General features: G+C 46.6%; 1 long non-coding RNA gene across 2 annotated transcripts in view; it reads left to right on the top strand.

Annotated features, from left to right (window-relative positions):
- LOC307182876 overlaps positions 1 to 12,329 on the top strand; it is a 259,239-nt gene that overhangs the window by 126,858 nt on the left and 120,052 nt on the right. The window lies entirely within an intron of this gene.

Below are 12,329 nucleotides of genomic sequence, written 5' to 3' on the forward strand. Positions count from 1 at the left end.
TTAGACAAGACAAATTTGTAGTTACAAGTCAAAACAAGCAAGCCCAAGAGAGATCTATTGGCTTGAAGTGTAGCATTTCTGACCTTGGTAGAGTCTCAGTTTTGTTTAGACATTTGGTCTGATAGAACCTTATCATCTTGCCCTTGAACAGGTAGAGTGACTGAATTCTCAACTGAGAGCCAAATTTCTTACCAAAATACATGAAAATGAAGCTCATTCCAGAGGTGGAGTCATTCTGTGACTTCATCAGCACCTGGTTTAGGCAATCTTTTCCTCTGGAGGCCAAATCAATTTTTTTTTTTTTTTAAAAAAAAGCAATCCCTCACCCCCTTCCTGTTCAAAATTACTTCCCCCAAAGAGTAAGGTTTTCCAGTAAGAAGGAAAACTTCTAACTTCTCACTCTCTTCATCCATTCTTCTTCTGACTTTTTGACCATCTTTATGACCATAACCTTAAACTCTTTATCATGTAGGTTGCTTATCTCCACTTCACTTAGTTCTTCTTTTGGGGTTTTATCTTATTCCTTCATTTGGAACATATTTCTCTGGTGCCTCATTTTGCCTAATTCACTATTTTTATTCCTATATGTTTGGTAGGTTGGTTTTGTTTTCAATCTTGGAAAAGTGGCCTTATGAGCAAATGTCCTATGGGGCCCATCAGTGCACTCCCCTCTGGTCACCCAAGCAATAAGCTTTAGTGGTGCCCTCTGTGTGAACTGCGTGGGTCTGTCTGTTGTGGCAGGCTGACTACTGTAGGCGTGGTGGTTGGTGTAGCTGCACCTGTGTCAGGTGGGTTGCCAGGCCCTGCCTTGGGCATAGGCTGCCCCCTGTAGGTGGGCAGGGCTGTGTCATGAAATGATTGGCTACAGAGCCCTGGGAAAGGGGGTCCTTGGGCTAATGCTGGTCTAGTGGTGGGCAAAGCTTCGTCTCGGGGTGGCCAGCAGTAGGTTCAGGGCTTCCAGAGTTGGATCAGCCTGTTGATGGGGGGGGCCATGGCTTAGGGGTATCTGGGCCTGGTGTATGCCCACTGGTGGGCAGGGCCAATTCCTGACTTGTGTGGCCGTGGGCTCTGGGCTGACCCAGAGCTAGTGATAGCCCACTGGTGAGTGCACCAGACCCCGACACAACTGGCTGTAGTGCCATGGTTTTCCCAGGGCTATTGTCTACCCAGTGAGGGTGAGGACAGTCCCAGGCCTAGGGGTGACTCACTGGTGGGTGGCTCTGTGTCTGGCTTCAAGGTCCTGAGTTTCTGTTGTAGATGTTAGCTGGCTGGTGGGCAGTGGCAGGGCTGAGGAGGGGCCTCAGGGCTAGTGCTGACCCTCTGGTGGGCAGAGCTGGGTCCCAGGGTCTCTGGCTGCAGTGCCCTGGGTTTCAGGAGTGGGCGTCAACCTGAGGGTGGTTGGGACCAGTGCTGAGGCCTACCTATGGTTGGTGAGGCTGGATTTAGGGCTAATGTAGGCCTTCTGGTGTGTGGGCCTGGGTCTGATGGCTAGTGTCAGGGTCCTGGGGCTTTACTGGCCTATTGGTGGGTAGGGCCAGTCCTGGAGCTACTGGGTACGCAGGGTGTCCTTCGGCAGCAGGCCTGTTGGTGAGTGGGGCAGTATCCCTGCCCAGCTAATTGCCTGGACTGGGGCTTCTCGGGACTGAGGCAGACTCGCAAGTGGACAAGGGCAAGTCACTGCACTGTACTAATAATCTAGACAGAGAATTCCACAATGGTGATTACCAGCACCAGTGTTCTCTTAGTGGGATGTGCTCTCATTAGTGACTGCTGCCAATATCTAAGTTCTTAGGCTGAGTTTCAGTTGCCTCTTGCCTCTCTGGGAGGCTCTCTAAGATCAACATGTGAGTTTGACCCAGGCTTCTTTCAGATTACTTCTTCTGCCCTTGGACTTAGAGCATGTGAAATTTTATATGCACCTTTTAGGACTGGATTTTCTATTCTCCACAGACCTCTGGCTCTCCCAGAAGTAGCGCTACTGGCCTTAAAGCCAAATGTTCTGCAGGATAGAGAGCCCAGAAATAAAGTGCGTTGACCGTGCACTTGTGGCCAATTAATCTACAACAAAGGAAGCAAGAAAATACAATTGAGAAGAGACAGTCTCTTCCAAAAGTGGTGCTGGGAAAACTGGACAGCACAGTAAAACTGGACAGCTACATGTGAAAGAATGAAATTAGAACATTCTCTAACACCATATACAAAAATAAACTAAAAATGGATTAAAGACCTAAATGTAAGATCGGATACTGTAAAACTCCTATAGGGAAACATAGGCAGAACACTCTTTGACATAAATCGCAGCAATATCGTTTTGGATCTGTCTCCTAGAGTAATGAAAATACAAACAAAAATAAACAAATGGAACCTAACTTAACTTAAAAGCTTTTGCACAGGAAAGGAAATGATAAACAAAGCAAAAAGCCCACTTAAGGAATGGGAAAAAATATTTGCAAACGATGTGACCCAGAAGGGATTCATTTCCATAATATACAAACAGCTCATGCAGCTCAATATAAAAAAACAAACAACCCAATCAAAAAAATGGGCAGAAGATCTAAATAGACATTTCTCCAGAGAAGACGTACAGATGGCCAACAGGCACATGAAAAGATGCTCAATATCACTAATTATTAGAGAAATGCAAATCAAAACTATAGTAAGGTATCACTGCACATGGGTCAGAATAGCCATCATGAAAAAGTCTACAAATAATAAATGCTGAAGAGGTTGTGGGGAAAAAGGAACCCTCCTACACCACTGTTGGGAGTGTAAATTGGTGCAGCCACTATGGAAAACAGTATGGAGGTTCCTTAAAAAACTAAAAATAGAGCTAACATATGATCCAGCAATCCCACTTCTGGGCATATGTCCAGAGAAAACTGTAATTCGGAAAGATACATGTACCCCAATGTTCATAGCAGCACTATTTATTACAATAACCAAGACATGGAAGCATCCTAAGTGTCCGTTGACAGATGAATGGATAAAGAAGATGTGGCATATGGAATATACTACATGGAATATACCAATGGAATCTTACTCAGCTGTAAAAAAAAAAAGAAAAAGAAGTAATGTCATTTGCAGCAACATGGATGGACCTAGAAATTAACATACTAAGTGAAGTTAGTATCAAAGACAAATATCATATGATATTGCTTTCATATGTGGAATCTAAGAAAAAGATACAAATGAACTTAATTACAAAACAGGAACAGACTGACAGACATAGAAAACAAGCTTATGGTTACCAAAGCGCCTAGGTTGGGGGAGGGATCAATCCCAAAGGGGAGTTTGGGATTAAAATATATACACTACTATATATAAAATAGATAGCCAACAAGGACCTACTGTATAGCCCAGGGAACTATACTCAATATCATGTAATAACCGCTAATGGAAAAGAATCTAAGAAAGTATATACATATAAATCAACTATATTTCAATAAAAACTAAAGAAAAAAATAAATAAGTTTGATTTTAGCCATTACAAAAACACAGAAGTTCTGGGGGGTGCTCATCTTCTTGGTGTAGAACATCCAGCTGGGGAGCCCAATGTGGGGTTCATACGCCTGACTCATTGGGGAAGACATCTGCGGTCATAATTATCCTCTCATTAGTGAGTTGGCCACCCGGGGTGTAGGGATCTTAACCATGTCTCCCGTCCCTCCTACCTGTCTCGTTGTGGATCCTTCTTTATATCTTTAGTTGTAGAAGATCCTTTCTGCTAGTCTTCAGACCTTTCTCATCAGTAGTTGCTCTGTAAATAGTTGTAATTTTGGTGTGACCCTGGGAGGAAAGGAGTTCAGGATCTTCTTGGCCACACCCTCCTTCCTATGAGATTGAAGGAATGTGTGAGGATTCTGTAGGCATTCCTTTTGTTAATTTCAGTGTGGGCTCTGTGGCTGGCAGCCCTAAGCAGCCTGAGGGCCACTGGGAAGAAGGTAAGAATGTGCAGGATGGGGGAGAATTTGGGGGCTGGTTGGGCCAGGCTTGGTCTTGGAAGCAGAGATGATTGGGCGCCAGGAAGAAAGGGGTGCAGGCCAGCCACAGGCAGGAGGGAAGAAGGAACAGGGGCCCAGGGTTGGCTAGGGAAGAGGAGGGGAGGAAGGTCCCTCAGGGGAGCTGATTTGGGGAGCAGACTGAGGCCAAAATTATTCCAATGCCTAAGAATGAACAGAAGGTCTAGGAGAGTCCTACTGCTGTCATATGTTTCTGAAGTATGTTGTACTTAAATCCTCAAGTGCTTTTGTTCTTTTTAAAAATTTTAAATTGTGAAATATGCGTGCACACACACACACAGACTATTTTGCCAACCATGGACACCCCTCCTATTTGCCACATTGGCTTTAGAACCCCTGCCCGTCACTTTAGAGAACTAGAACTGTACAACTAAGTCCAAGCCCTCACCCCCTCTTTTCTCTGCAGAAGTGCCTATGCTCCAGAACTCAGTCCTCCATCCTCGTGTGCATGGTTTTTTGTTTTGTTTTGTTTTGTTTTTCTGCGGTACGCAGGCCTCGCACTGCTGTGGCCTCTCCCGTTGCGGAGCACAGGCTCTGGACGTGCAGGTTCAGCGGCCATGGCTCACGGGCCCAGCCGCTCCGCAGCACGTGGGATCTTCCCAGACTGGAGCACGAACCTGTGTTCCCTCCGTTGGCAGGCGGACTCTCAACCACTGTGCCACCAGGGAAGCCCGTGTGCATTGTTTTAAATGTGCTCCCATCCCCTGCAGGAACTCTGATGAGAGTGTCTGTAATCAGAGTCCATGGCACTGCAGAGAGAGCCAAGGCTGGATACACAGGTTCAGAGACAGGTGTTTCTGGGTAGGAGGGGTTGCTCAGGACATGGAAGCCTTGGGGAACTCCAAGTGTCTGAGGACATGCGGAAGCAAGGGATCTTGAGGGCTGGCACTTGGGAGACCAGGGCTGTGGAAAACCTGAAGGTGGTGGGTCTGCCAGGGTGGATTTCCCCAGTGAATTGCAGAGAGATTGTGGTGTAAACCCTCCCAGTGACCTCATGTGTGACCCCTTTCTGTGACCCATAGGCCATGGGAAACATGACAAAGATAATGAAATGCCCAGAAACCAGTGAAGGCTCTGCAGTGTGCATGTGCTGGTTGGTGTGTGTGGTGCAGGAGGTGGGGAAGGGTACAGTGGGCTTCTGCTTACTCCCCCAATGCTGCTCTCAGCACAGGAAGGGATGCATCTGGGCCTCTTGCCCTGCTTTTCTGTTTTTCTCAAACGCTGGGACTGAAATGTAGAGGGCAGAGACTTGCACATGTGTGGAATAATTAGTGACCCAATTATCTCATTTTATTGAACCAAAGACACTCACCAGCACTGTGTCAGGCACTGAGGAGTGTACAGAGGTGACCAATTTAAAGTTTCTTGCCCCAGGAGGTTCACAGTGTCTGGGGACAAAGGCCTGGGTCCCAGCCCCAGGGAGAGGCTGCCACGGGAGAGAGATCCAGGCCAGTGTGAAGGACCACAAATGTGTACGAGGTTCCTGCTGATGGGGTGAGAAGAGCTTCCCCAAGGAGAGGCGCTGAGGCAGGAGAAGACTTCTTTGGGTACAAAGGGGCTTTTAAGCTGAGAGTCAGCAGGAGTGAAGGCAGGAGGGGATGAAAGTTACATGGAGGAGGGCGCATGAGTGGTGAGCTGGAAAGGAGCAGCTTTGGTGACAGAAATGGCCAGTGGGCAATCCTTGGAGTCCCCCACCCATAGGGGCCCCTGTAGGCTTCTTCATGGCATTGTGTGGGGTGGAGACAGTTGCAGGCCTCAGCACCCTGAGTAACCAGGAGACCCCCCCTTAATGGGAACTCATGGATTTTACTACTTATTAACTTCCCCTGCTGGTGCACAGGGTCTTAGCAGCTATTTCAAGGTTCCCTCTTCCCTCAAAGATTTCTGGGCATTCTGGGTGTGTCTGATGTTATGCCAGGCCTTTGCTGATCCATAATGAGGATCCCTCTGCTTCTCCCTGTCGCTTCCCACTGAACCCTAGTTTGCCAGTGAGTCAGAACCCCAGTTGTATACATGGTTAAAGTCTTTTCTCATAAGGTCTTCAGGTCCATATCTTTCCGGAGATGCAACTAGATGCTGGGATGCTTCACCTCACACCACCCATGAAAGGTTTCCAATGTGGCCCCAGCTGGAACTCCTGATGCAGAGGAAGAGAGGGAGGGTGGGCAGGACACAACCTTGGTTGAGCACATACTATAATGGCAGGATCAGGGCCTCTTAGGCCATCTCATTGCATCCAATGTGTGGGGTACATTCTATGCTCATTTTTTAGATGGGGAAACTGAGACTTAGTATTTCCATGATAGCAAAACTTGTACAGCTGGAAAGCAGCAGAACTGTCCAGGTCTATCTGGCTCAGAAGCCGCTTTCATCACACCTTCTTGTCTTTCTTCTCCGCTTACCTCCCAATGTTGTAGAGAAGGAAGTACAGCTAGCAATATGGTCACACACAGTTTCTGAGCCAAGACTGGCATTTGGGGAGCTCTCTACCAGCAGACCTTTGTTCTTCTCCCAGCTCTCCACAGCCCTTCTCTGGGCCTCAGGTCTCTGATCTATAGAATGGAAGTGTTATTCTGCTCATCTCCATGGTCCTTTCAGCGGTGACAGGTCATGATTTGTGCTCTGTCTCCCCTCACCCTCATCAAGGATGGTCAGGAGACCCTCGAAAGATGCCAGTCATGTGGTGGAGTGCCATGCGCCATGCCTGAGCATCTGGACAGTGGAGAGACTTCCTGGGTGGACCTGGGCTGCTTCCCCAGAAAGAGGAGCCAACAGTGGTGGCTGGAGAATCTGGGGCAGATAAAGGGTTCTGCCTTCAGGTTTGGGGGGGCCTTATTTTATGTACAAATGAGCATATTTTCTTCTTTTTATCCTATACCTAGCCAACTTTACAGTAGGAAGTAAACAAGCAGGTAGACAAATCTATGGGATATAATTCTGATTGGCAAAGCAGGGTGTAGCTGTTTTCTAAGGAGACTTGGCTGCCAGTAACCAGCTGTGAGACCGTGGACAAGTCACTTCATTTCTCTGGGCCTCTGCTTCCTTTTTTGCTCAGGAGTTGCCTGGATTAGGTACTGGGTGGTCTGACATTCCTTGGCTTTGTGAATGAAATGGTAAATATGAGTAGCATCAGGGCCAGCTCCATGGGCGTGTGAAGTCACATGGAGTCCTGTACTTAGAAGAGCCCCATGCTTGGATTAATGTTCTGCTCTTACTGTCTTGATTTTAATACTTTTTTTTTTGAGCAAAGGGCCTCAGATTTTAATTTTGCTCTGGGTCCCACAGATTGTGAAGCTGGTCCTGGCTGGCAGTGCCTGTCCTCTGTTCCAAGGGCCTGGAGCCCTCTACCAAGTTGTGAGGTGGGGATGTTTCCCCTGGCCCTTCATATGACCTTTCGAATCCTCTTCTGTCACCTGGGAGCTAAGGCCTCCTGCAGGCACGGGCTACTACTGTAGGGTCTACATCGTGTCCTTCTGCATGTGCCCATCTGTGGCTCCCCCCACCAGCACCCACACTTCTTCCTGCTCCTTTTAGTGACCCAGGCTCTGTGCTTTCCCATGGTAGGGGCTTAGTGAACATTTGTGGACTAAGTAGTTGTCTAAATGTGTGATTGATTAGCGCATGAGTGAAACAGCTCAGCAAATGTCCTGGTGGAAGGGGCCCTGGTCTAGGAATCAGTTCTGGGCTCTGCTCACAACACTCCCTGAGCCTCCTTTGCCTAAGTAGCAAGAGAGGGCCTTGGGGAGATAGTAGGAGCTCTCCACCAGCACTGCCACTCTGAGACAGGCCTTGCCGGCATCTCTACCATCATGTCACCAGGTCCAGCTGACACAGACACCTGTCCAGAAGAAAGTCACCTCAACTGACCAAATGACGAGAGGTCGTACATGTTCTCCTCCAGTAGACCTCTGGGGACCCCACACGCCATATAGGAGCGGGATGTAATGCGGTGTTGAGGAGAGAGATTAGGGAGGAGATAGAGGTGGTGTAGAGATGAGAGTGATTTCCTAAATTCCGTTTTGAAGTCAGTTTTCAAAAGCAGAGACTTGGAAAATACCCCTCTCCCCACAAAGAAACGCCAGATTGTGAGAGACAGGAAATGTCCATCCAGAATTCCATTTTTCAAAGACAGTATCTGGAAGGTATTAGCCTGGTCTCCTGCTCTCAGGGACTGGAAGCTAAATGGATGTTCTTTAGGCATCAAGCAGCTGGGCAGACACAATTTTGACTCCTTACTTACATAGAGTTTTGTCAGTGAAAACAGTTAATCGATAGTCGATCTAAGAAAGAGATGGAAAATTTTATTCGAGCCAATAATCCTGAGGATAATAACCCAGTAGACAGTCGCTCCAAGAACTCTGAGAACTGTTTCAAAGAGGTACAGGGAGAGGTCAGTGTACTTGGGATTTTGGCAAAAGTGTACATGAAATGAAGCAGTCATCTCAGTAGAAGATTGCTACTATTCATGAGGAAGAAACAGTTAATGGCTTCAGTGCTTTTCTAACTATGGGAAGATATAAGAAACTGGGTTCATAAAAATTTTCTGTTGAAAATATCCAACTATCTAAAGTCTTGTTCTGCCAGTTTTCCCTTAGCATAGGGTGCCTCACCCTGATCCTCACCCTGAATTCCTTTCAGGGTACATTGCATGTCAGTGATGGCAGTGGCTAATAATTCTTGTAGAACTGGATGGTGGGTAACATTCTTTATTTTACAGTCCCTTCCGTTTATTTAGGTTTTAATTTCAACCAAGGTTTGGAGGCATTTCATGACCAATTTGTCCCAAGGGACTAGGAATGTTTATGCCCATGTCAGGTGGGGATTTCATTGATAGGCCACTTATTACTGGACTAGGCCCTGTTAACAGTAGCCAAAAGCCTCTGGACTGCCTGTCTTACTAGTCCATTATGGTCCAGGAAATGGTTCTGTCTTGTTGCTTCTTCTCATATCTGGAGTTACACTATTAAAATCACTGATCTTATAGGACTGTATATTTGGTCAATAGATTCAAGTCATCTAATCATCAATAATTGTATCTGAGGCTCAGTCACACATTTGGTAATGCAAGAAATAATCATCTTCTAAAAGAGGCAGAGTACAAGCAATATAGCTAATAATATTAATAGGGTCACAAGTAAGTATTTAAGCTAAGAACTTCTGTTAGGTATGGCCCAGTGTCTCCCCAGGTCATCTGACCAGTGTGATCATCAACTGCTATCTTTAAGGGAAATGATATAATGTTAGTGTACATAAAAATTACCAAGATATCCACAGGTAAAAAGTGAGTAGTGGGTCATTGTGACACCTTACAGCGTTGAGGAAAGAATGTTATCTTCTAAGGAGTTACCTGGTTGACGTCAGAAGAAGAAAAAGTGATCTTTATGGTTAAGCAGGTATTTTTGCCATTGGGGAGGTCTGGTTAATGCATAATGCAGATGTACAGTGAACACTGCAGAGGAGAAAAGGGGCCAAAGGGCAGAGAAAAAGCTTTATGTTGAAATTTATCTAGTCTTGCCTTAAAATGTGAATTTTTATTCACCAACATCAATCAATTTACTGTTGAGGTTTAAAGTGAACTCAGAAAGCAGTTACCAGCAAAATCATCTCTACTTACAGAAATCTTGCTTTAATATACCAACCATATCTCCTCACAGGAGGGCCTTGGTCCTTGCTCACTCCAGGGGAAGCTCTCAATTCCTTTCCTTTGCTTGTGAAAAAGCTCTTTAACCTCCCAACAGCCATCTCCCCTGACATCTGAAGGAAAAGAGGTTTGTTTCCTAGTGAGTTTGGTCTGAGAAGGGGCTGCACTGGGAAAGCAGAACTGTTTCTGTGTTCCCTCTGAGTTAAGTCTATGGACATTTGAAAGTCTAGGCTAAAATATCGTAAGAAGTTGACTGTGTACCAAGAGATCCCCAGAAGGGCATTACCATGGTGGATTGACTGTCATCCAAGTTTTAGGCTCTGCCTTGTGGGCTTCCACATATATCTTCCCCACTCTCTCAGCATCCGTCAGTCCACTCAGGCTGATGGAATTTTCAAGTGGTGGACTCCAAGCCTGAATATGATAATTGAAAATAAGAAAGTGTAACTGCCAGATGGAGCACGCATCCAGGCACTTTCTGTCTGCAGGTACACAGAAGGGCAGATGAGAATCACACTGCTTCTTGATGAGCATGAGAAATGGGAAAGAGGATTTAGTTATAGGATGTGGGTTCATCTAATGGCACCAGATGCAGTAGCCCTACACATCCAGCTCCCCAGGAGAGAAATGTTTTTCCAGGTAGAACACAACTTATAAGGCCCTGACAAGGCCCCTTCTTCCAGCACGTGCATGAGTGAGCACTGCCAGCAACTACCTTACCTGGTTTCCATGGCTGACCAACTTCCTTCAGATTGATACAGTCTTTCTGAAACTATGTTAGTACTATCTGCTCTTGTTTGAATGGGAACAAGGCTGCCTAGGGTATCTGTTGTGGATCAGGTTCTCTGGAGAGTAGACTCTGAGACAGAGATTTGTGTGCATTGGGAGTGCTCTTGGGATGAACACCTATGGTGGAGTGAAGGAAGCAGGATTAGGAAGAGGGAGCTGAGCTGCCATGCAGAGTGACAAGGTCAGCCAGTCCCATGGGAGGCCCTGGAGCTGGAGTGGTCCCTTAGAGTTGTTCTGTATCAAGGTAAGGGACCCAGGCTTTGTTCCTTGCATCCATCACTGGATGTGGGTTATCACTAGATGTGAGTTATGGGAAGGGGTCATGGCTTTGGGTGAGTTCACTCTCTTCAAATGAGAGCAAGTCCTAGAGGAAAATTAATCTGAGCCATAAGATGCCAACACTCCTGCAGCTAGGGCAATAGGTGCCTCAGTTCTACAACTTATACTCCTTCATTCCACACTGTGACTTGTGAATATGAGCCCTGATCCCAGAGCCTGATTCACAGTGACTGTTGAGCCCCGTACAAGCCCAGCCATGTCCATGCAGCGGCATGTGAGATGAGAGTCAGAAGTGGCTGCATGGGATTTCATTCATTTGAAACCTTATTATTAGTTGTTACGGCCTCAGGCATCCTCAGGGATGATAAATCCACATGGCGGAGGGAACATATGGCCATCACATCCAGTGGTGTGGTTGGAATCTGGGTCATTACCACACTAACCATACACCTCCTCTCCCACCATGCTGAGGGACTACTATCCCTGAGCCCTCCGTTCATTCTTCTGTGTTTTTCCACCTGCAGCTCCCTGTGCCTGGGATGCTCTCTGCCTAAACTTAGCCCACCTCTAGCTGATAAACTTCTTCAGGGTCATCTTTCAGGCCAGCTCTTTCCATTGCCTAGCAGAGTTTCTCATGCCCTCTCTGAGACCCCAGAGCACCAGTTAGTCCTGCTTCAGGCTTCTCTCTCCATAATTGTGGGTCTGCTGGTCTTTCTTCTGCTGAGCTCCTTAAGGCCAGGGACTGGATCTCACCCCATATGTATCTCTGAGCACAGAGCCATACGGACTCGGTGCATGAGCTGAATGGATGAAGGAAGGAACTTGAAAGCTTTGAGTCAGGAATGAAGGAGAGCAGTCAGGCTGAAGAGAAGGCATGGTGGATTGAACTAGAAAGAGTTCATGTCAGGAAGCCCAGCAGGGAAGCTCCTCATCGTTCTTGACCTGAGCTGCACAGTTTCACCTGAAACATTCTGTCAGTACACCCTTTCCCGTGTCCACAGGTGCTACCGCCCTCATTTCTCTACCCTGTGCCCAGTGCTATGGCTGAATATATCAGCAGTAGTGCCCAGTCAAAATGTGTTTAATAAGTGAGAGAATTCAGAATTCAGGGATAAAAGCCAGGATTGGGATCTAGCTGGAGGAGAAAGGTTTAATTTATTTTGAAAGCAAAAATGATAGGCTTGGATGACAGGCTGTAGTAGCTGGAAAACAAGGAGGGCACGTGTCACAGGCGAAGGCAGGTTGGAAGGTGGAAGAATCAAGTAAATCAGGTTTGAACAGAGTACGGTCAGCTCATAGGGTCCGTACACTGAGTACGGATATTTAGGGCAACAAAGCAGCACTCTAGTTAGGAGAAAATGTGGAAATCATATTGCAGAGCAGAAGAGAAGCATGGCACATAGATCAGGTGAGAGCTCCTGTTCTATTTGTGTTGCTTCACCTTAAATACTGCAAGCAATTTTTCAAGATCTTTCAAATACCATGTGCTTCTATTCAGAAATGACGACTATGGGTTTCCTGCTCAGACTACCCTGGCCTCTCAGTGGCTGTCACTTGGAACCTTCCTTTGCTGTTTCCCATTTAGAAATGTTCACTAAGTG

This window comes from Stenella coeruleoalba (genome assembly GCF_951394435.1).
Source record: "Stenella coeruleoalba genome assembly, chromosome: 2".
Classification (NCBI taxonomy): Eukaryota; Metazoa; Chordata; class Mammalia; order Artiodactyla; family Delphinidae; genus Stenella; species Stenella coeruleoalba.